Source organism: Ambystoma mexicanum, chromosome 7q (genome assembly GCF_040938575.1).
Source record: "Ambystoma mexicanum isolate Mex_15411 chromosome 7q, UKY_AmexF1_1, whole genome shotgun sequence".
Taxonomy (NCBI): Eukaryota; Metazoa; Chordata; class Amphibia; order Caudata; family Ambystomatidae; genus Ambystoma; species Ambystoma mexicanum.
In genome coordinates this window covers 438,942,324-438,963,326 of record NC_090941.1, presented here as the reverse complement: position 1 = coordinate 438,963,326, position 21,003 = coordinate 438,942,324, and positions in this window count along the sequence as shown.

Sequence of the window (21,003 nt, the reverse complement as noted above, 5' to 3'; positions counted from 1 at the left end):
CGCTCAGTCTTCACTATCATAGAATGCTCAAAGTCCACTCTCACCACCCAATGCGAATCAGCATAGAAGATTATCCTCCTCAACCCACATATCCATGTTGTAAGATGTAAGACAGTGAATGCTGCCATGTTCCTAATGGAACCATGCACAGATGAAGACTTGCAGCAGCATTACTGACACTTATGAGGGTGAGAATGATGACATCCCCAAAGCCAAAGCCAGCCCTTTAGTGGATGGTTGATGGTTCAGCGATAATCATCCAGGACACAGGGCAGAGACATGGTGGGGCTGCAGTAGTGCACTTAGAAGAGGGGAAATATGAGACACTAGTAATGAATTTGGGTTTGCTGTTGGTACTCTTGATCAGAAGAGAATTGACAGGCATTTCGGTGCTAAACTGCCCTTGGGCAAGGCAAAGACTGATATGTGGTGGAAATTTCTCTTCTGTGAAAGGATGTTGAGCTAAAGACTCTGTTTGAGACTCTAACCCAGGATATAAGCCGGTAGTAGAGAAACTACCAGAACCCCCCTTGTTTTTTTCTAAATTGTGTAACACCCTCAAAACGAACTGGGTACACTGCCAGCCCTTGGCCTTGTACAATTTGCACACTCAGCTCAGCAAGGCCACCACCTCTTTCCCCATGAAATAGTGACAGGCAGACGCATGCAAATATCCATCTCCCTTGTGAGGTGGGCATCAGATGTCCATATGGCTGTGACACTTCGGGGAGAAGAATTCAAAGACTATTTAACAAATCTAGCACATGTGCTTAAAAGCATTTCACAACAAATCACACCACCTCACCCAGATGAGGCCCAAAACACTACGGTTCCACTGGCTGACACAGCACCCACCCAACCACTGTTGCCGGGGAAGCTGGTATATGTCAGAAGTTTTGTGCGCAAATGGAACAACCCCAGGTTCCATGGGCCCTACGAAGTTGTTTCTTCCACCCCTCCACCCCTCTTGCAGGAAAGGTGAAAGGGTTTCGATATTGGATACACCTCTCAGCCATTCACAGGGCCTCACCAAATTGAGCACCAGCACCTAAAGCTAACACAACCAGTATACCTCACCTTACTTAGCTTAATACTGACAATATTAGAACATGCACAAATGAAAACCAAACATGCGTTGCTGCTAGTAGCATAAGCTCTGACAACTAAAACATCTATTTCTCTCTTTCTCGCTCTCTCTCCTCTGTCTCTCTCTGTCTCTCTCTCTCTCTCTGTCTCTCTCTCTCTCTCTCTCTCTCTCTCTCTCTCTACATCTCCTTCTTCCCTTCTCCTCTCCACTTCCTCACACCCTTCCCTGATCCCCTCCCCTTGCCCATTCCCGTTCCTGATCTGAATACAGGTGAAAAGGAGATGAAGAGTTCAACGTCAAATTGTTCATTGTGTAGCAATAGCAATGTTAATAGCACTACAATAATGCATTCATAACAATGCAGCCTGCATTCCACGGCCATTTTGTTCACCTTTCTGTTAGGGATAAATTGGGGATCATCTTTTATTTGGGCAAGCCATCTAAAAGAGGGGGGCAGGGAACCTGAGCATGAATGAAAGCACACCCTTTAATTTAAATGAACCAGTAAACAGGACTCTATGTATGTATAATATATCCCATGCAAGTAACACCAGTGCCCGTACGACTATATGTTTGAAATACTACTTCCAACTATTAAAACCCTTCTTTGTAGCACAAAAAATACTAATAATATCATTGTTAGCAGGAGTATTGCAGTAGGGAGATATATATTGCGCCATGACAGAATGAAAAGACAAGCGCGTAGGCTCAAATGTGATGCATACCATGAACTAGGCCTGGATGCGGTTGACGATACCGATCATCCCGAGCACTTGAACAGTCTGTACTCTGACATGAGTGCAGTTTGTAGACAGACCACCAATAGTAGTTGCTATGTGTGCTCATTATTACTGCATGCATCAGGGGCACCTACAGTTCTAGCACCACACTAAGTACCAAATATAGAGGCCCAATGCCTGATTCATATTGCGCTATGTAGGCTCAAAGGCACTTTCCAGGCACTCAACGTACATCTGCAACTTAGATGAACAGAAATGTAAAACTGGTCTCACCAACATCAATTGTCTGAAGCAACCCTATTTGGTGATCGATGGAGCAAAGTATATTGACAAGTGGCAAGAAACAACCCTCACTGGCCGAGCCAAAGGACTCCTTGGGTTTCCAGAAAAAATGGTGGCCCACATGGAATGGACGTGCACACAAACATGGACAGAGCACATCACAAAGTTGACCTGGATTGCAGCCATGGAGAAACCTGTGAAAGTGCACCAAGAAAAGACTTATGAACTGTGCTTTTTTAGTGAAGGAACTGTTTTTGTTGGCTCAAATGAACGATGCAACAGAACAATATTGATTCCAGATCTAAAGAGGAGGACAGCAGCACTGAAAGACTACTATTGGTTGTGTGTCCAACAAGCGTACTTGCACCTCCCACCCTCTTGGAAGGGCTATTGTTTGCAAGCTACCCTACACTCATCCCTATTAGTCCCAGAAGAACAACTGAAAGGGGGGCCAGTTCCCAATGAAGCACCCACAGTTCCCAGATGATCGCAGCACATAATACGCTGTCACCACCAGACTTTTGCATTCCCCATGAGAAAGAACCGTATGACAAGCTGCATAGAAAAAAGACAACCTAAAACTATCTATCGAAAGTCTCATCAGAATTGCTTGAAGAAATACCTGAACAATACTAGCTATTCACCTCAGCAGAGACATGTTTCTCATCTTTATTTCTACCTGGTTTACAAGCACAAGCTAATGCCAAATGGCTCCAGATTGTGCACTGGGAACTTGTCCAGTTGGCTAATGATACCAAGCAGGGATTCAGCGTCATAAAGGTCGAGCTGTGCACCCTAAGTCTGATGACGATGCAGAAAAGATGTTTTTTTGATATGCTGACAGCGATGGAACGTGGTGTATGCAAAAAGATAGGGAGTTCATTTTGCATATTAGTACCTTCCGAAGATGCTTAGAACAGGACTCTGTCACATGTCATCTCTGCAGTGCATGATCAAGGGGCCAAAATGAAAAAAGAGGCTGGCGTCCAAGAGGAGGACTGGTTAACACTCGCTTTCAGTTGGGCCCCAACCTGGCTAGAAACACTGGTGAAAATGCTAGTGCCCATAACGGTGTTCATCTTGGTAAACTTCTGAACGTGCCAGTTGGGTCTCCAGTGTTGTGCAAAAGCAGTGCCTAATAGTGCAATGATGATGGTCTTGATTGGCGTTCCAAAAGTACCTCGTAGCACAAGGGAGATAGAAGTACAAACTGACCACCCCATTTCCCACATGGTCCCTATCCTATACAGAGATGAAGTTTACCGATTGTACCACACAACCATTGTCCCTCTCCTCAGACCTTGAACATTATAAAGAAGTATGGGTAGATCTGGCAGGGGATGGGGGCTGCATTTACATGACATGTACGCCTGAAGAGTATGCACAAGCAGGAGAAAGCCTACGACAAGCCTACGACATGTGTGTAGGGCATAGATACCAATAAAGCAAACTCCCCCAAATGAAGATGCGGTGAGAAGGGAAACAAGTGCACACAAGGGGAAAGATCTGTTACAGTAGAAGTAACAAAAGGAGGTAATGTTGGGATGGAAATGAGTCTGTCCCACCCCCCTAGGTGCTTTAGAGTGAGCTGAATCCCATAGACAGCCGCGTGATGTGCAAGGGGAGAAATGGCTGTGCTAAAGAAACCTGGCACTGACACAATTTCATAGGCCCTCATTACGACCCTGGCGGAAATCAACCGACCGGACCGCCATAGCGTAAATAGCGTTTCCGCCATTGCACTACGGAGCAAAGTGCGGCTCATTCCGACCCATCGGGCACGAGCACCACGCCATGGCGGAAGTGCAAAGTCCGCGATGGCGGAAATGACCCCAAAACGGCCCACACCGCCGCCGTACGGCGCCCTAGGTGCAATACCGCCACCCATCTTAGCGGACACCGCAGTGAGCGCCAACCGGAAAGTATGGTGACCGGAAATATACGGAAACGGAAGTAAAAGCATGGTCCCGGAACGGGAAACATCACGCCGTACACCTATAAAACCACAAATTCCACACAACCATTAAAAATACTACCCTGAGACACATCCCAACCCGTCAACCACCCGAGTGAAACCAAGAAAAATGGGAAAAGTAGCGAAGAAAGCGTGCGACCGCAAGCGGCAGGTCCACTTCTCCCATGAAGAACTCACCGTGCTCACAGAGACCCTCCAGGAGAATGCTGCCGCCGTCTTCTCCACGCAAATGACCAGGACGGCACTTGCGAACAAGAAGGCCATATGGGCCCTGGTGGCACAGCGGGTAAGTGCAGTGGGGACCGCACCCCGCAACCCACAGCAATGCAGAAAGCGATGGGACGACCTGCGGATACGCGTCCGTAGCATACTTTCTGCCAACCGCAACATTGCCACAGCTACCGGGGGAGGATCGGAATCACCCATCAAGTTGACCCCCTGGGAAGAAATCTGTGCCTCCACCATTGGAATGGAGAGCATAGAGGGAGTCGGAGGGATGGAGAAAGGAGTGCAGACATCCGAAGAATCAGGTAGGTGTCCCAAATAAAACAATGCCAAAACCACAATGTCCAATCATGTGAAGTACCACGTGTCCACATAGTGCAACAGTAATACATGTCCAGGAGAACGTCCACATAGATAGGCCTGATAGCACACTTTAAAACTCACATCAAATACATAAATAATTAAAAATCCTAAAAACACCCTCTACACGTGCAGCAGGCACACCCTAACTGCAGGCTGCAAAACAACTGCACCCTCACTCCACACACAAATGAAACCACCTCCAAGGCCCCGACCCAAATCACCCTCAGGTACCACCCCAATGCATGTGATACATTGCCATTCCAATTCCATGAGGATACCACGCAGGGGCACCCACAAGACGACGACTGGCCATCCCCCACAAGCCCTGTGGCAAGGCAACATGAGGTGATCAGCCACTCTGTGACACCACCGCAAATGGCCATGGCCCAGCAGAGGCAACAGTCCCTCGACCAGGTAATCGTGTAACAGCAGCAACTGGCCACGCTCCTCAAGGACCATGCCGATGAATGTGGGGGCACTAAGGCAGACATAGAAACATCAACTGAGACACTTAGGGCAGAAATGGAGAGAAGTACAGAGACACTAAGGGCACAAATGGAGAGTAGCACCGAGAGCCTGAGAGTACAAATGGAGAGTAGCACCGAGAGCCTGAGAGTACAGATGGAGAGAAGCACCGAGAGCCTGAGGGGGGAACTGCATGCGACGTCCAAAGACGTATGTGCCGAACTTGCCGCAGTGCGCCGTGTGCTCACTGAGCTCTCACAAACCCTTAGGGACATGCATGGACGTGAGCAGGCAGAGACATCATCCGTTGCAAGTTCCGTCCAGGGCAGCCCCCAACGTAGATCTGGGAGGAACCTGCGCTCCACAGGCAGGGGTGCCCCTGATACCCGGAGAGGGGGCTTGCAATAGCGACTGCCCACTGACAATGAGCATCTTTGGACACTGGTGTTCGGGGGGGAGGTAGGAGGGTGGAGGGGGTGTGTTGGGCTCACTTGGGTGGCGGGTCGATAGGGTGTTTAACATGATATCACATATGCCATAAACAATGCACGATCATCCAATGAGATGTGTGGACATTGATCTTTGTGTACGAGGCCATTATAGGCGTACAGTCCATATTGTGCATGTTCCAGACACACACAGTGCCACGAGTCCCGTGTCCATGTATCAGCCACCAGGCGTGAGTGCTAGAAGCATGCATCTATGAGATGCTGACGAATGTCACGGCCCTCCTGTGCCTCGCGGACTCCTTGAGGTGCTGCCACATCCCCACCCTCATCATGACCATCTTCAGGTGCTTGCAGTTATGCGTCAGGGGGCATGGGCACATTTCTACGTACGCACATGTTGTGGAGCATGACACATGCCATGACCATCTTTGCAACCTTCACATGGCGGTACAGGAGTGCCCCGCCAGACCTGCTGAGGCAGCGGAAACGAGTCTTCAGTAGGCCGAATGCCTGTTCTATGACTACACGGGTACGTGAGTGGGCATGGTTGTAGTCCTCCTCATGCTGGTCCCGTGGGTTCCGGACTGGTGTGAGGAGCCATCTCTTCAGTGGATACCCGGCATCACCTGTATGTGGACAATGAAGGAATTTTGAGGAATGCCATTGCTACGTATGCACCCCCCCCCTTCCTGCCAGGTCATTGCCGCATCACATACCCCACATCATCATGCATGAAATGAGACTCACCGAGTAGCCAGGATCTGTTCCCTGCGTGTCGCTCCATGTACCGTGGTATTGTAGAGTTCCTCAAGACCATAGAATCATGGGTTGATCCAGGGAATCGGGCACAACAATGTGTAATGATCCTGTTGGAGTCACACACCATTTGTACATTCAGAGAATGAAATTGTTTTCGGTTGCGGTACTGGGCCTCCATGGCATGTGGGACGACCAATTCCACATGGGTGCAGTCGATGGCACCAATGCAACCCGGTATGCCGGCAAGTGCATGGAATCCCACTTTTGTGTTGGTAATTTCCTGCTCCGAGCGTGGTAGAGAGATGTAGTCGTCTGCGTGCTGCAGGAGGGCATCGAGCACTTGCAATAGTGTCCGTGAGAACAGTGGCTGTGATATGCCATGCAACTGTCCGACTGTGTGCTGGTAGGTGCCTGTGGCCAGGAAGTGGAGTACAGACACCACCTTCAGTAGGGGTGGGATGGCGGTTGGGCTATCTATCATGCTGACAAGGTCAGCCTGTGTCATGTCCACAATGGCGGTTATGGTGTCCCGGTCCAAACGGTAGAGGGTGTGGATCTGCTCATCAGTGAGGTTGAACGGATGTGCTCGGAGGCGTGGGATTGCGGGCTGCCTGCGTGGTGGTAGTGGCTGTGCTGGCGGCCCTTGCTGGCCCTGCCTTGCCCTCCTCCTCCTCCTGCGTCTCCTCCGTGCGGCCGGTTGTAGTTGGTGTTCGTCTTCTTCTTGAAGTTGGAGTACTTGCAGTGCTATCAGGTCCCCCAGGGCCAACATAGCTAGTCCTGCCGGTAGCATTTCGGAGTGGGTGTGGTTGTGGGAGGAGACTGGGTGTGCAATTTATGTGTTTTCAGGCTGTATGGCCTCCACCTGTGGTGATTCATTCCACCTGTGCAAGCTGCTCTCCCCTTTGGGCGAGCACGTCCCGCACACAACGCTGCAATTCGACGAATGGCATCTAGCTATTACAATCATGTATTTGTACCCGATGGCAGTGTAACATTGGTTGATATGTTCATTCGGCTATGGTCCCATTGTTTCACATACTATCTTTGCAGTCGCGAACAGACTTGTGAAGGGTCAGTGGAACGTAGTACTCGAGTAACGGTGGACCCTCATGCAACACTGTACCGAGGTTCACCGACGCGCGGGGCGTCCCATTTGTGTGTGAAGGCAGTTGCCATTTTCACACACAGCCGCACTAGATGGATTAATTTGTGATTTCAAGCGGCCACAGATGCCTTTTCGACGTGATGTTGCAAATGAGGAATTCGAAGGGCGGCGCTTTCGGTTTTCAGCTAGCGGCGAGGAGATGCCCACAGGTCTGACTGCAAATATAATGTTATATTGTTCAATGTCCTTGGGACAGGGGCCATGGCGAGGATGCAATGATTGATATGAATAGTTTGGGATGCGCAATAGCGAAGTGGGCGATAAGGCCGGACGTTCCCAAATACATGTTACTTCACAACACTGGAATTACGGGCTGGGGCACAGTGGATTTTGCAGGCTGCATAACGCACAGACTCAATGGAAATTTCACATGTTATGTGAGTATGGAAACAGGTGTTTTCATTACGGGATGAGGGAATGATGTATGGATGCATGGACAGATGATTTGATACAGAGTTTGCCATGTACAGGGCTTCTTGGAATCTATCCGCCTCCCCTGCGCTATGTGGTGCAGGGCTGCCATAGTGGGACCATCGTCTATCTGGCCTTGTTGAGCCCTCCCTGTCTCGACGCGCCTTCAGACACTTGTGTCTATGCACGTTACCAATCCCATCTGATGGATTCTGTTTTAACAGACGCATGCACAGGTACACTCGTTTGTGATAGTGTTTTCACCTCGATATAGATAGTTATGATTCGCAAGTGGTTTTTGGGTGGTGATGATCCTTTGGAGTGGGCTAGCATGCATATGGCTGTGGATTTGGTGTGATCATTGAAGTGAGTGTAAGGATATTTGGCGTGTTACAGTACAGAGTACAGCAATACTGCACAAGTAGCAACATTTTTTTGCAGCACCACCACCACAAGGGTGCGGTGCATTACTATATGGGTTAGCAGATTAACAAGGAAAGACAGGCTATTCAGTCAAAAACGATTTTAACATATAAGATGCAAATCTATTTTTACAGTTAAAAGCACACGTGCTCATTTAAAAATGCACACTATTTTTCACCTGAAATGCCTATATTGCTAGAGACACATTTGAAAATTAACAGCTAACCTATTAACAATTAACCTGACTAATAAAACCTTATTTAACATAACCCACTAATAAAATGTGTTCTCCACTGCAGAATTAGGCATACTCTGAAAACCATTTAAATGTGTGTGCAGATTTTTTCTCTTCTCTTCTCTGCCTGATTCTCCGTGTTTTTGTGCACAGTAACTGCAGGAAGGAGGAAGTCAGATTTGCAACAATTGCAAATGTATAAGCGAAGCTATTGTTGAAGAGTAGGAGGATGAGAGATGATGGATTTCATTGGGACACGTCATACAGAGGGCTGAGAGGAAAGTTTTAGTGGGCAGTATCAGGGAAAAAGACAGGCAGACATCTTTCTGCACTACTGGGGAGAAGACCTGGCTGTGGGCTCCTGACTGAATGCAGATTCCTGTGTCCTGCTGCAGTCGAGATTGGGGAGAGCTGAAAGAAAAACCTTTCCACTGGCTGAGGCATTCCTATCTGAAAAAGCTGAGAATTCCAGGCAATGACCCCGGCTTGAGAAGGCAAGCGTTCATTTTTGCTGGAGTTAATCCAAGAGAGCCACATTCACAAAGAGAACAACTAAAAAGATAAGGTAATGAGAAGTGTGGGAGCTGAGTGTGTACGGTAATATGCAGTCAGTGTAGGATTCCTGTGCGTGTCTTAATCAAATACCAATGTTGCAATTTGAGTTCTGTTCTCCGCCACGCTCTTTGCAGTGTGTCATAGACAATGCTTTGACTGTACCATTTTATTTATTTCTGTAAAGAATGAGATCGTGTCTAAATGCAGCTTTTATAATACAGAAAATATTTGAAAACAGACGGGTGTTTTATTTTCTATTTACCATTACAATGCCGATGATGTGGGGAGATTTTTAAACAGTGCAATGGTCATTTTAAGACAGATGTGTGCATGTCAGAATCAGTATGAATAATTGTGAGTGACTGTAGCATAGCTTGTTGGAGGTACATGAGCCAACGGGAAGAGAGACTCTCTGAACATAGCTCCCTACCGTATATAAGGTAGTGGAAATTACCACAAGACTACCACATATAGCTCTCTGTCGTAAATAAGTCAGTGAGTTTGCCCATGGTGGCACACCAACACTATCACTGGAAATGTGGTATTCCTAGAATGCAGGTCTGAGGTCTCTCTAGTGATCACACGAAAAATCTAAGCAAAGATAAGGGATCCTGGACATTGGGGCCACAAATAAAACAAGGGAATTATGCTCACCAAAATACCACCAACCACGTATACCAAATATGCAGGTCTGGGTGCTGAAATAATGCATGTCCATTGTATTATTGTTGCACATGGCCAAATCTGAATACAAAGAGTGATTATTGCTAAGTTATTTTTCGGCGGTAATAAAATACCGTCAGGCCCCAAATCTCCACAAAATACCCTACATATTTATGGTGCGTTGCAGGCCGGGAAAGTGATCATAGAGTACCTACTGGGCGTGGCAAGCGTGTCTCACACTGCCATTTGCACATTAAAGGGAACCCATTTTATAATAGCATTGTGCCACTAAAAACGAATTTCAGAATGTCACAAAGGGAAACCACATTCTCAGATCTAGTGCAATATTTAGAGGCAAAGTTATTTGCACATGGGAATTGGTCTTCGAATAGCACGTTAGAATGGAGTAACCGCATTCAGGGTGAGGTGCAGAAAGAAAAACTAGACAATATTTTTGCAGAAGGCAGCATAATTCAGGTCTGCCTTACAAGATTATTGAATGCAGCCGATAAAAGTGCAGAGAAAGACTGTTTAATACGGCTATGCGGCAAAATATGGTTTATTTTAAACAAGTCCCTGCGAATGCAAGAGAATGATACTCAGCTAATTAACAGGTTAAAGACTGAATTAGATGGGGCAAGTAAAAATCAGGAAATGTTGAGAGCAGAATTGGATGTATGCCAAAAAGACATGCAATTAAAATGCAGAGACTTTGATACTCAGTTATCCAAAAGCAAGAAACAATTTGAAGATAGTGAGCAAGAATTGACACACTTAAAAGCCTTAGTGGATCACATTAGGCAGGATAAAGATGAGGTTGTTTCAGAAATGCAGATTTTACAAAAAGAACATTGTGAAAAAGAAGGTGATCTCCAGAGTGCAGAACAAGAAATGATTAAAATGATTCAAGAAAGAGACAAAAGAAATAAAGAGTTCAATGAATGCCAAATGCAAATGTGCGACATGCAGGAGGCGATTAATAAAATGAGCGATGAAAATAATTATTTGCAGAATGAAGCAACTAGACTCCTTAAAAAGTATAAGGACTTAGAACAGCAAATGTGCATTCCCAGGTCCCAGGAGAGGCGGCAGGGTACCACATTCAATGGAGTGGAGGTGAATTCTAGCTCTGCCCAAAGAGCTAGTGCCCCAGTGACTGGGCCGGTGACTGAACTTGGTTGCAGCGCCCTTGGGGGATTTGATACTCCCATTGGGGGCATCCACCAATCTCATACACCTGAAAACAGGATTGAATCACAAAATAGTGCAATTCCATGCATTGCAACAAGTAGCCCCATAAAAATAATGAAATCCATTAAAGCCCTGATCAAATCATTTAAAAAGGGAGGTGAATGCTGCATTGAGGATCACTTAGAAGCGGTACATGACATTTTTAAAGCACTCCAGATACCTAAGGAACAGTACAGACAATATTTTCATTTAACTTTAGATGCCCCGACGGCCAGCATCATAAGGGGATTAAATGAACAGCAGAATATGACATGGCTGGAGTTTGAAAAAGAAATTAGGCGTCATTTTTCTCCTTTTCAGTCATTGCAGGAGGCAAAGAAAGTCACGTACACAATTACTGCTGGACCTAATACATCCCCTCGCCAATTTTTACAAGACTTAAGAAGAGCATTCTCTCGCTTTGATGTATCTTTTGACTCAAATTCCAATGAGTTTAAAACTGCATACTTCTATGGGCTACAGAAAGACATCATATCCCAATTGGTCCGTGAATTTGACCGTGACAAGTCCCTTGAATGGATTGTACATCAAAGCACAAAGCTATATGAGGTACTCTATTGTCAGGGTAGAGAAAGTGATAAAATGAAAGATACTAGGCCTAAATCTAAAGAACCCTCAGCCACAGTAATGGAAATCAGGTCAGCCAAAATGTCCCTTGAGTCTGCTCAAAGCCAAGGTAAAAATAATGTGACACCTGAACAAAGGGGTAATCAACAAAGATCGCCATTTCCTGTACCAATGTTCCAATCACATGATCCTAGTAATAGAGAGAGCTACATCAGCCCTAGATATTTAGGAGATAGACCCCGGGTAAGATACCGGTCTGATATGGCAGGTATGAACAATAACCAGAGACAAAATCAAGATCAAAGAAATGATGGTCCCTACCAGTCATTGGGGACACAGAGCAGATTTGATCCCAGCACCATGATATATGGTAATCAGGATAGGCCCCGATATGTGGATCGATTTACTGATAATGGAAATCAACATAGGGGCCAGTACCCACAATCTGAGAGACAGGACATGAGGCAAAACGTGAACTACAGTCCACGCCAGTACGATGATTCCCCACCAAGGGACTATAATCAAAGGATGGGTGCAACCCGCTCCCCTCCACAAATGAATCAAGAGTTCAGAAACCATCCCAACCGGTATCAATCACCTGAGAGGTATCAGAATAGATCCAATCAGGGGGAAAACAACCAATATCGACCTAGGCCACAGAAAGAGGATCCTAGAGAGATGGAAAGGTTCCAGTGCCTTGAGGCCCAAGTGAAAATGTTAGCTGAGCAAATAGGAAAGCTCTATACAGCGCAAAAACAACCTTCCAAAGAGGGGGCTGATGGCCATAGCAATGACCGGGGGGCTTCCGAAAAGTGACTAAGTACTCATGATAATCGCAGTGCCAAAATGACAGATTGCTCTGATATAATTTTGCATGACAACTCTGAGGTGACTAATGGATTAAAAATGAAAGTACCAGTAAATGAAATTGTGACAGAAAGTGCAAATATTTCTAAAAAAGAGGTACGGTTTAACTTAGAGCTAAATAAAACAGTAAAGATTTGCACAAATGAAAAAGAAACATTAGGAATTCCAAAAGAACAAAGGAACAGATTTAAGAAAAATGACTCATGCATGGGGAATACCAGTGAACAGGGAGTAAGTGGGGATGCCATAGCTCCTTCCCTGGGCAAGCAAAACAATGACCAAACACAGACAGAAAAAGGAAATACTCACAAGGAGGGTACAAGTCAATCACCTGAAGAATTCTTTGAGCCACATATTCTTGAAGAGGCTGCAAGGGCTGGTATTACACTAAATGATCACAAATGCACAGAATTAAAAAATGACAAATTGCTGAATGATGTTGTTACACATGTTCAGTTGGAAGGTTGTAATGTGGTCTCTGATGTTACCCAGATGGATGGGCGAACAGTGGCCACACTCCAAAAAACTTCTGATCATGGAGAAATGAATAAAATATCTCGCACAGAAATGGGTAAAAAGGAGGGAAAAATGTCTTTTCATTTACCAATGTGCTTAGCCAAAAGTGAAAAAGACCTGAGAAAGGTGAGCCCTGAAATCAGTAAGAATTCACATTTCTTATGTGTATTAGAGGAAGTTGAGGACAGATATTATGCACCCATCACTGTAGAAGAAAAATGCCACACCTTTGCTATGATTGACACTGGCGCACAGGCCACAATTATGTCCAAGGAGCTGGTAAAGAGTATCAATGAAGGGAGGCCTCCACAGAGTCAGATCACAGTGAAGGAAAATCAAGGCCCAGTGCATAACTTTAATGGGGAGGAGGTGCCCATCATAGGTGTAACTGAGGTTGACATAAAAATAGGAAAGCACAGAATGAAACAAGAGGTATTGATCACATCTATTTGTGAAATTCCATTTCTGATGGGGACAGATTGCCTGAAAAGATTGTCTCCTCTCATAGATGGGGTGAATGGAGTGCTGTGGTCCTTAACCAAAAAACCATTGAGGCCTAAGAAACTAAAATCACAAAACAGCAATATAAAAGAATGTCACACCGTTGCCAAAACAAATGATGCTGTGGAGGTATATCTCCAGAATAGCTGCATACCTAGTGTCACTGTTATATTAATGTGTCAAGACAAAGATCAGAGCGACAATGAAAAACTACCTGTACAAATATACTTGGACCCAAGGAAAGATTGGCAGACTGCCATAGACGAACACACATTACGTTTCTATTTAAAAGAGAAAACATGCAAACAGAATATTGTTCCTAAAACAGATTCAGAAAAACACATTACCACTCTGGCAGAAATACACATGGAAGATGAGCAACCATGGGTTCACGTTGGTATAAATGATTATCTTAAAACAATAAAAGCCACTTTAGCGCTTGAACATGAAAGGAGTTTCATTAATGAGAAATTGTTGCAAAAAATTATGGAGAGGGAAGAAATCCCGAAATTTAGGATTAAAAACCAATATGTTTCTGGGTTGGACAATCGAGACTTTGAAAACCGAATTGCAGGCAGATGCATGCTTAAAATTAGCATTGGGCAGAAAACAATTTACCATAATGTATGGATAGTGAGTGGAGCACAAAATGAATTTTACATGGGCAATGGCATCATGCACAGAATGTGTATGGTGTTAGATTTCCTTAATCAAAAAATATGGTCACGCCTAGGTGGTCCGGCACCTGAATTTGAAGACAAAAGAAGGGCTTATCATTGTGCACAACTAGTTCCTTATGCAGTCGAATTACAAATGAGGAAAAATACTATTGTTCCTGCATTTACAAAACAGTTTGCAATAACACTGAAATGCAAAAATGGACAGCAGATGAAAGGCTCTGATGCATTTGTATGCCTGAATGAATCCATAAAACAGCAAGGCCTGGATTATGAATACATTCCATTGGTAGACATTGGTGAGGGATCTGTAAAAATCATGGTAAATAATAAAGGTTGTCAGGATATTCATTTAGAGGAAAACTCCCCATTAGGAATGGCCATACAAAAATCACATTATACTGCAGATTTAAATAACATGGTGATTGGGAATATTCCTGAAAAATATGTAGATGCCAAGAGCGAGTTGCCAGAACACCTGGACTCTCAGCCCAAAGGAATATTTAAAATTCATTCTGTGTATCCTTATGATTCAAATGAGACAGTGTGCTGCCATCAAGAGGATTGCATAATATTTAATTTAAATGAAAATGAAACAGGAAATCAGCCCATTGAAGTGGAAGCTGATATGCCAAAATATTTAAAAGTGGCAGCTCTACAAAAAGACACAGCCACACAGTTAGAGGAAAGCGCTGAGATTCCTTTACCAGAAGAGTTTCCAGAATTTTCCAGAATGGTAGAAGAGCAGATCTCCTTAGCGGATGCATGTGACAGCGATGAGGATCGAGACGACCTGAGGGAAATATTTATGGAGTTTAAGGATGTATTTGCAAAAGATGCTTATGATTGTGGTTTAACTGATTTACATGTGGCCACACTACCAGAAGGTTGTAGCAGAAATCCAGTGTTTGTACGCCAGTATAGACTACCGCTGGCATGTTTAGAATCATTGGCAGAGATTATTAAAAATTTGGAATCACGGGGAATAATCAGGCCCATTCATAGCACATCCAATACGCCTATTTTAGGTGTGTTAAAGCCAAATGGTCAATGGCGGCTGTGTGCAGACTTAAGAGAGTTAAATAAAAGAGTACCAGTATCTAGATGGCCACTACCATTCATTGATCAGGGCCTAGCTCAGATACATGGTTCAAAGGTATTTACCACATTAGATCTCACCTCTGGATATTGGTGTGTGCCATTGGCAGAGGAGATACAACACCTATTTTCCTTTACATTTGACAGGACTCAATATGCCTGGCTTAGAGCTCCGTTCGGGTACATCAATAGTGGGAGTGAATTTGGCATATTTTTGAGAAAAGCCATGCCGGATGCAGCGGAAAGAGGAACAATAGTTTATGTGGATGATGTCCTGATAAAAAATGAAAGCCTTAAAAGCCATTTTGATGAAATAAGACATATACTTGGCCAATTGCAGAAAGCAGGCGCCAAAGTATCTTTGCAAAAAGCACAATGGTGCAAGAAAAAAGTGAACTTTCTAGGGCATGAAGTGACTGAACATGGGCTAAATCCACAAAGGAAGAAAATAGAGGCCATACAAAGATTAAAAGATCCTAAAAATGTGAAAGGAGTAAAAAGTTTATTAGGGATGACAGGCTATAACAGAAAGTTCATTGAGAATTATGCAGAAATCACTCAACCATTGACTAAACTGCTTAAACTAAATACTCCCTGGAGATGGGAAAGAGAGCAGTCTGATGCAGTGGCTAGATTGAAGGAATGTCTTGTAAAGGCACCATGTTTAGCATACCCCATAAAGGACAGGGATTTCTTTATAGAAATAGGCTTTTCTGAACATTGTATGTCAGCAGTATTATCGCAAAAACACGATTTGAATCACAAAACCATTGCATACGCAAGTAAGGCACTTTCCCAAGTTGAAATGAAATTTAATGAATGTGAGAAGGCCCTATTAACCACTGTGTGGGCGCTACAACATTTTCGCCCCATTGTTCAGGGAGAAAAGGTGATTATTGAAACAAATCATCAACCTTTGCAATTTTTAGAGAGTAAAAGAATTAGATCAGGCAATCTAGCGCAATCCAGAATCACTTCATGGACGCTGGCATTACAAGGTTTTCCCGTAGAAGTGAGATATGGACAAAATAAAAAGAGCCCAATTGCTCAAGGGTTAGCTGACTTACATGACTGTACAGCTGAACAAATACCAAATGAAATGGAAGTGGAAGCTAGTTTACAGGAATTTGAACAATCACCACACAAAGCTTTTGATGAAAAAACATGCAAGGATTTGCCAACTGTATATGTGGATGGTTGTGCTTTTCACATTGAAAATGACAGTAATAAACAATTAGTGGCAGGAATAGGAAATGTCTGGTTGAAATGTGAAGGCGTTCCTAGTATAGGGATGAGGATTGGAGATAGGAGCAGTCAGGTGGCGGAATTGGCAGCCATTTATAAAGCAATTGCTACTGCAGTTGATAAAAAGTTCAGTGAAATTGTCCTGGTGACTGATTCTGACTATGCACGGAATAGCTTTGTGGAGTATTTGCCTGGTTGGAAAGCAAGAGGCATGGTTACATACAACAAAAAGCCACTTAAACATGGAAAAATGATACAAGCCATAGACAAATTGGTGTCAGAAAATAATTTAACAATATACTGGAGAAAAATTCGTGGGCATTTAAAAACACCAGGAGAGGATAAGGAGGGAAATGATAAGGCAGACCATCTGGCTAAGATTGGGGCTGTGATGGGAGAATTGCTACCTATTGATTATTTAATGGGTGAAATACAAATTGATGCAGTCACACGTTCTAAAGCACCAAAGGAGGTAGATCAACCGGTGGTGCAGTGGAGTCATGACACGCCAGACCAAGATTTGATTGAGGCACAAAAGAATGATCAAATTTTGGGAATCTATTATAATCATTTGATAGATCCTGAACAAAATCCTGTAACAGAAAAAGATTGTATGGGAAAAGAAGAGTTGAGGGTGTTATTAAAGAACAAAACACGAATTAGATTACAGGATGGGCTCATGATTAGAGAGTCCATAACAGGGCAAATACAGTGGGTAGTACCCCTTTCATTCAGAGGACTAATGCTACACCATGCACATGATGCCATAACTGCAGGCCATAGAGGTTCACAAAAAACATTAGAAATACTAAAAGATTATGCTTACTGGCCTCATATGTCCCAAGATGTGGAATTATATACTAGAGGATGTCTAGTATGCGCCCAATTTAAACCTGCTTCACCAATGCATAGAGCACCATTGATGAAAAGAGGCCTAACTCTCCCATGGTCAGATTTGCAAATAGACTATGTAGGTCCTTTAAAAAGGTCGAGCAGGGGACACCGTTATATTTTGAGTGTGGTATGTTTGATGTCAAAGTGGATTGAGTGCATTCCTGCACCAGATTGTAGTACGCAAACAGCAGCCACATTGCTGGTGAACCATGTGTTCTCAAGGTTTGGGTTGCCGCAAAGAATTGAGTCAGACAGAGGAAGTCATTTCACAAGTACTCTAATGAGCAAGGTATGGCAAATACTAGGTGTGAAAAGGAAACTACATATCGCATATCGGGCGGCGTCTTCAGGTACAGTTGAAAGAAGCAATAGGTCTGTTGTGGATATTTTAAAGAAATTTGTGGCAGAAGCAGGTTCCAGCTGGGATTTGCGTTTACCATTGGTTTTGATGGCAATCAGGTCGACTCCTGCCAAAGCAACAGGTGTTAGCCCCCATGAGGTCTTAACAGGTAGGAAAATGGTGTTACCACAACACCTACTATACAGAACACATGAGCAAACTCTAGTGAGTGCATCCACAGTTCATGAATATATTGATGAACTGAGGAGGCATTTGCAACATGCATTTGCTTTTGTGCAGAGAAATCTGGAAAGGGCTGCTGACAGTGCTAAGTCATATTATGACAAAAAGACATCAGTAAAGGAATACAATGTAGGGGATCAGGTGTACAAGTTTCATTTTGGAAAAAGTAAACAGAAACATTCTAAATTTCTAGCAGCCTGGCAGGGGCCATTTCGAATTATAGATAAGGTTTCTCCTGTAGTGTATAAAATTTTGAAAAATGAAGGTGAAACAGCAATAGAGCAGTTTGTCCATGTAAATCAAATCAAACCATGCCATCCCAGACATGAGATCAGGCGGCTTGAGCATGTAGAAACAGATAAAATCACTTAAACACAAAAAGAGAAAATAAATGGATACAATCAGGAGGCAGTGACAAAGAAGTTAAAAAGTTGATTGTTATGATGGCACATAAACACTGTAGTATATGTAAAATATAATATAAAATAAATATAAATAAATAAATAAATAAATAAATGCACATATAATGGAAGCTCATGGTTGGTGTGCAGAGAGAAAGTGTATTAAATATTGAATGCTGTTTTATATGTGTTTGTTTTCTTTTAACTTGTGTTTAATTTCAGAAGAAAGAAAAAAAAACGAAATATTTTTACCAAGCATGTTTTATTTTTGGCAAAAGGATGAAGTTAGTATTGTGCTATGTACTTAATCTGTTTATTTTCTATTTTGATTTAGACAATTAACATTATTTGGTCGGAGGTTCCGGGATCAGAGGCCACGGGAGACGATGGAGTCCTGGAGTCCCCTGGATGAAGACCAAAAGATGCCTGCCTCCAGGTGGAGGTGAAGACAAAATAACCGGAATGCCAAAAGAGATGACTACTGTGGATTCAAGATTGCCAAGATGAAAGAGTACTCGAATGAACCGAATAACATCGCTGGTCGGGACATACCAAAAGAGACAAAACAAAAGTTCCGGCATATTAAGTTCCACGTATTTATTATTTTAATTATTTATTTTAACTTGTTATATTACTTATTTGTTTTAGTTAGTTGTTTTATTTCATTGTTTTTAATTGACTTGGAAAATTTAAACTTAAAGTAATGCCACTTCCACTGAGAAGGCAAATGTGGAACATTTTATGAACAAGATTATTGAATGCACATGAATATTCATTTTGTTGGATTGCTATATTGTAAAAAAAAATAGAACAAGTTGTTTTTAGGAATTGGCTTGGATTATAGCCAAGTTCTAAAAACAAAAGGAGGGTATATGTAAGGATATTTGGCGTGTTACAGTACAGAGTACAGCAATACTGCACAAGTAGCAAAATTTTTTTGCAGCACCACCACCACAAGGGTGCGGTGCATTACTATATGGGTTAGCAGATTAACAAGGAAAGACAGGCTATTCAGTCAAAAACGATTTTAACATATAAGATGCAAATCTATTTTTACAGTTAAAAGCACACGTGCTCATTTAAAAATGCACACTATTTTTCACCTGAAATGCCTATATTGCTAGAGACACATTTGAAAATTAACAGCTAACCTATTAACAATTAACCTGACTAATAAAACCTTATTTAACATAACCCACTAATAAAATGTGTTCTCCACTGCAGAATTAGGCATACTCTGAAAACCATTTAAATGTGTGTGCAGATTTTTTCTCTTCTCTTCTCTGCCTGATTCTCCGTGTTTTTGTGCACAGTAACTGCAGGAAGGAGGAAGTCAGATTTGCAACAATTGCAAATGTATAAGCGAAGCTATTGTTGAAGAGTAGGAGGATGAGAGATGATGGATTTCATTGGGACACGTCATACAGAGGGCTGAGAGGAAAGTTTTAGTGGGCAGTATCAGGGAAAAAGACAGGCAGACATCTTTCTGCACTACTGGGGAGAAGACCTGGCTGTGGGGTCCTGACTGAATGCAGATTCCTGTGTCCTGCTGCAGTCGAGATTGGGGAGAGCTGAAAGAAAAACCTTTCCACTGGCTGAGGCATTCCTATCTGAAAAAGCTGAGAATTCCAGGCAATGACCCCGGCTTGAGAAGGCAAGCGTTCATTTTTGCTGGAGTTAATCCAAGAGAGCCACATTCACAAAGAGAACAACTAAAAAGATAAGGTAATGAGAAGTGTGGGAGCTGAGTGTGTACGGTAATATGCAGTCAGTGTAGGATTCCTGTGCGTGTCTTAATCAAATACCAATGTTGCAATTTGAGTTCTGTTCTCCGCCACGCTCTTTGCAGTGTGTCATAGACAATGCTTTGACTGTACCATTTTATTTATTTCTGTAAAGAATGAGATCGTGTCTAAATGCAGCTTTTATAATACAGAAAATATTTGAAAACAGACGGGTGTTTTATTTTCTATTTACCATTACAATGCCGATGATGTGGGGAGATTTTTAAACAGTGCAATGGTCATTTTAAGACAGATGTGTGCATGTCAGAATCAGTATGAATAATTGTGAGTGACTGTAGCATAGCTTGTTGGAGGTACATGAGCCAACGGGAAGAGAGACTCTCTGAACATAGCTCCCTACCGTATATAAGGTAGTGGAAATTACCACAAGACTACCACATATAGCTCTCTGTCGTAAATAAGTCAGTGAGTTTGCCCATGGTGGCACACCAACACTATCACTGGAAATGTGGTATTCCTAGAATGCAGGTCTGAGGTCTCTCTAGTGATCACACGAAAAATCTAAGCAAAGATAAGGGATCCTGGACATTGGGGCCACAAATAAAACAAGGGAATTATGCTCACCAAAATACCACCAACCACGTATACCAAATATGCAGGTCTGGGTGCTGAAATAATGCATGTCCATTGTATTATTGTTGCACATGGCCAAATCTGAATACAAAGAGTGATTATTGCTAAGTTATTTTTCGGCGGTAATAAAATACCGTCAGGCCCCAAATCTCCACAAAATACCCTACATATTTATGGTGCGTTGCAGGCCGGGAAAGTGATCATAGAGTACCTACTGGGCGTGGCAAG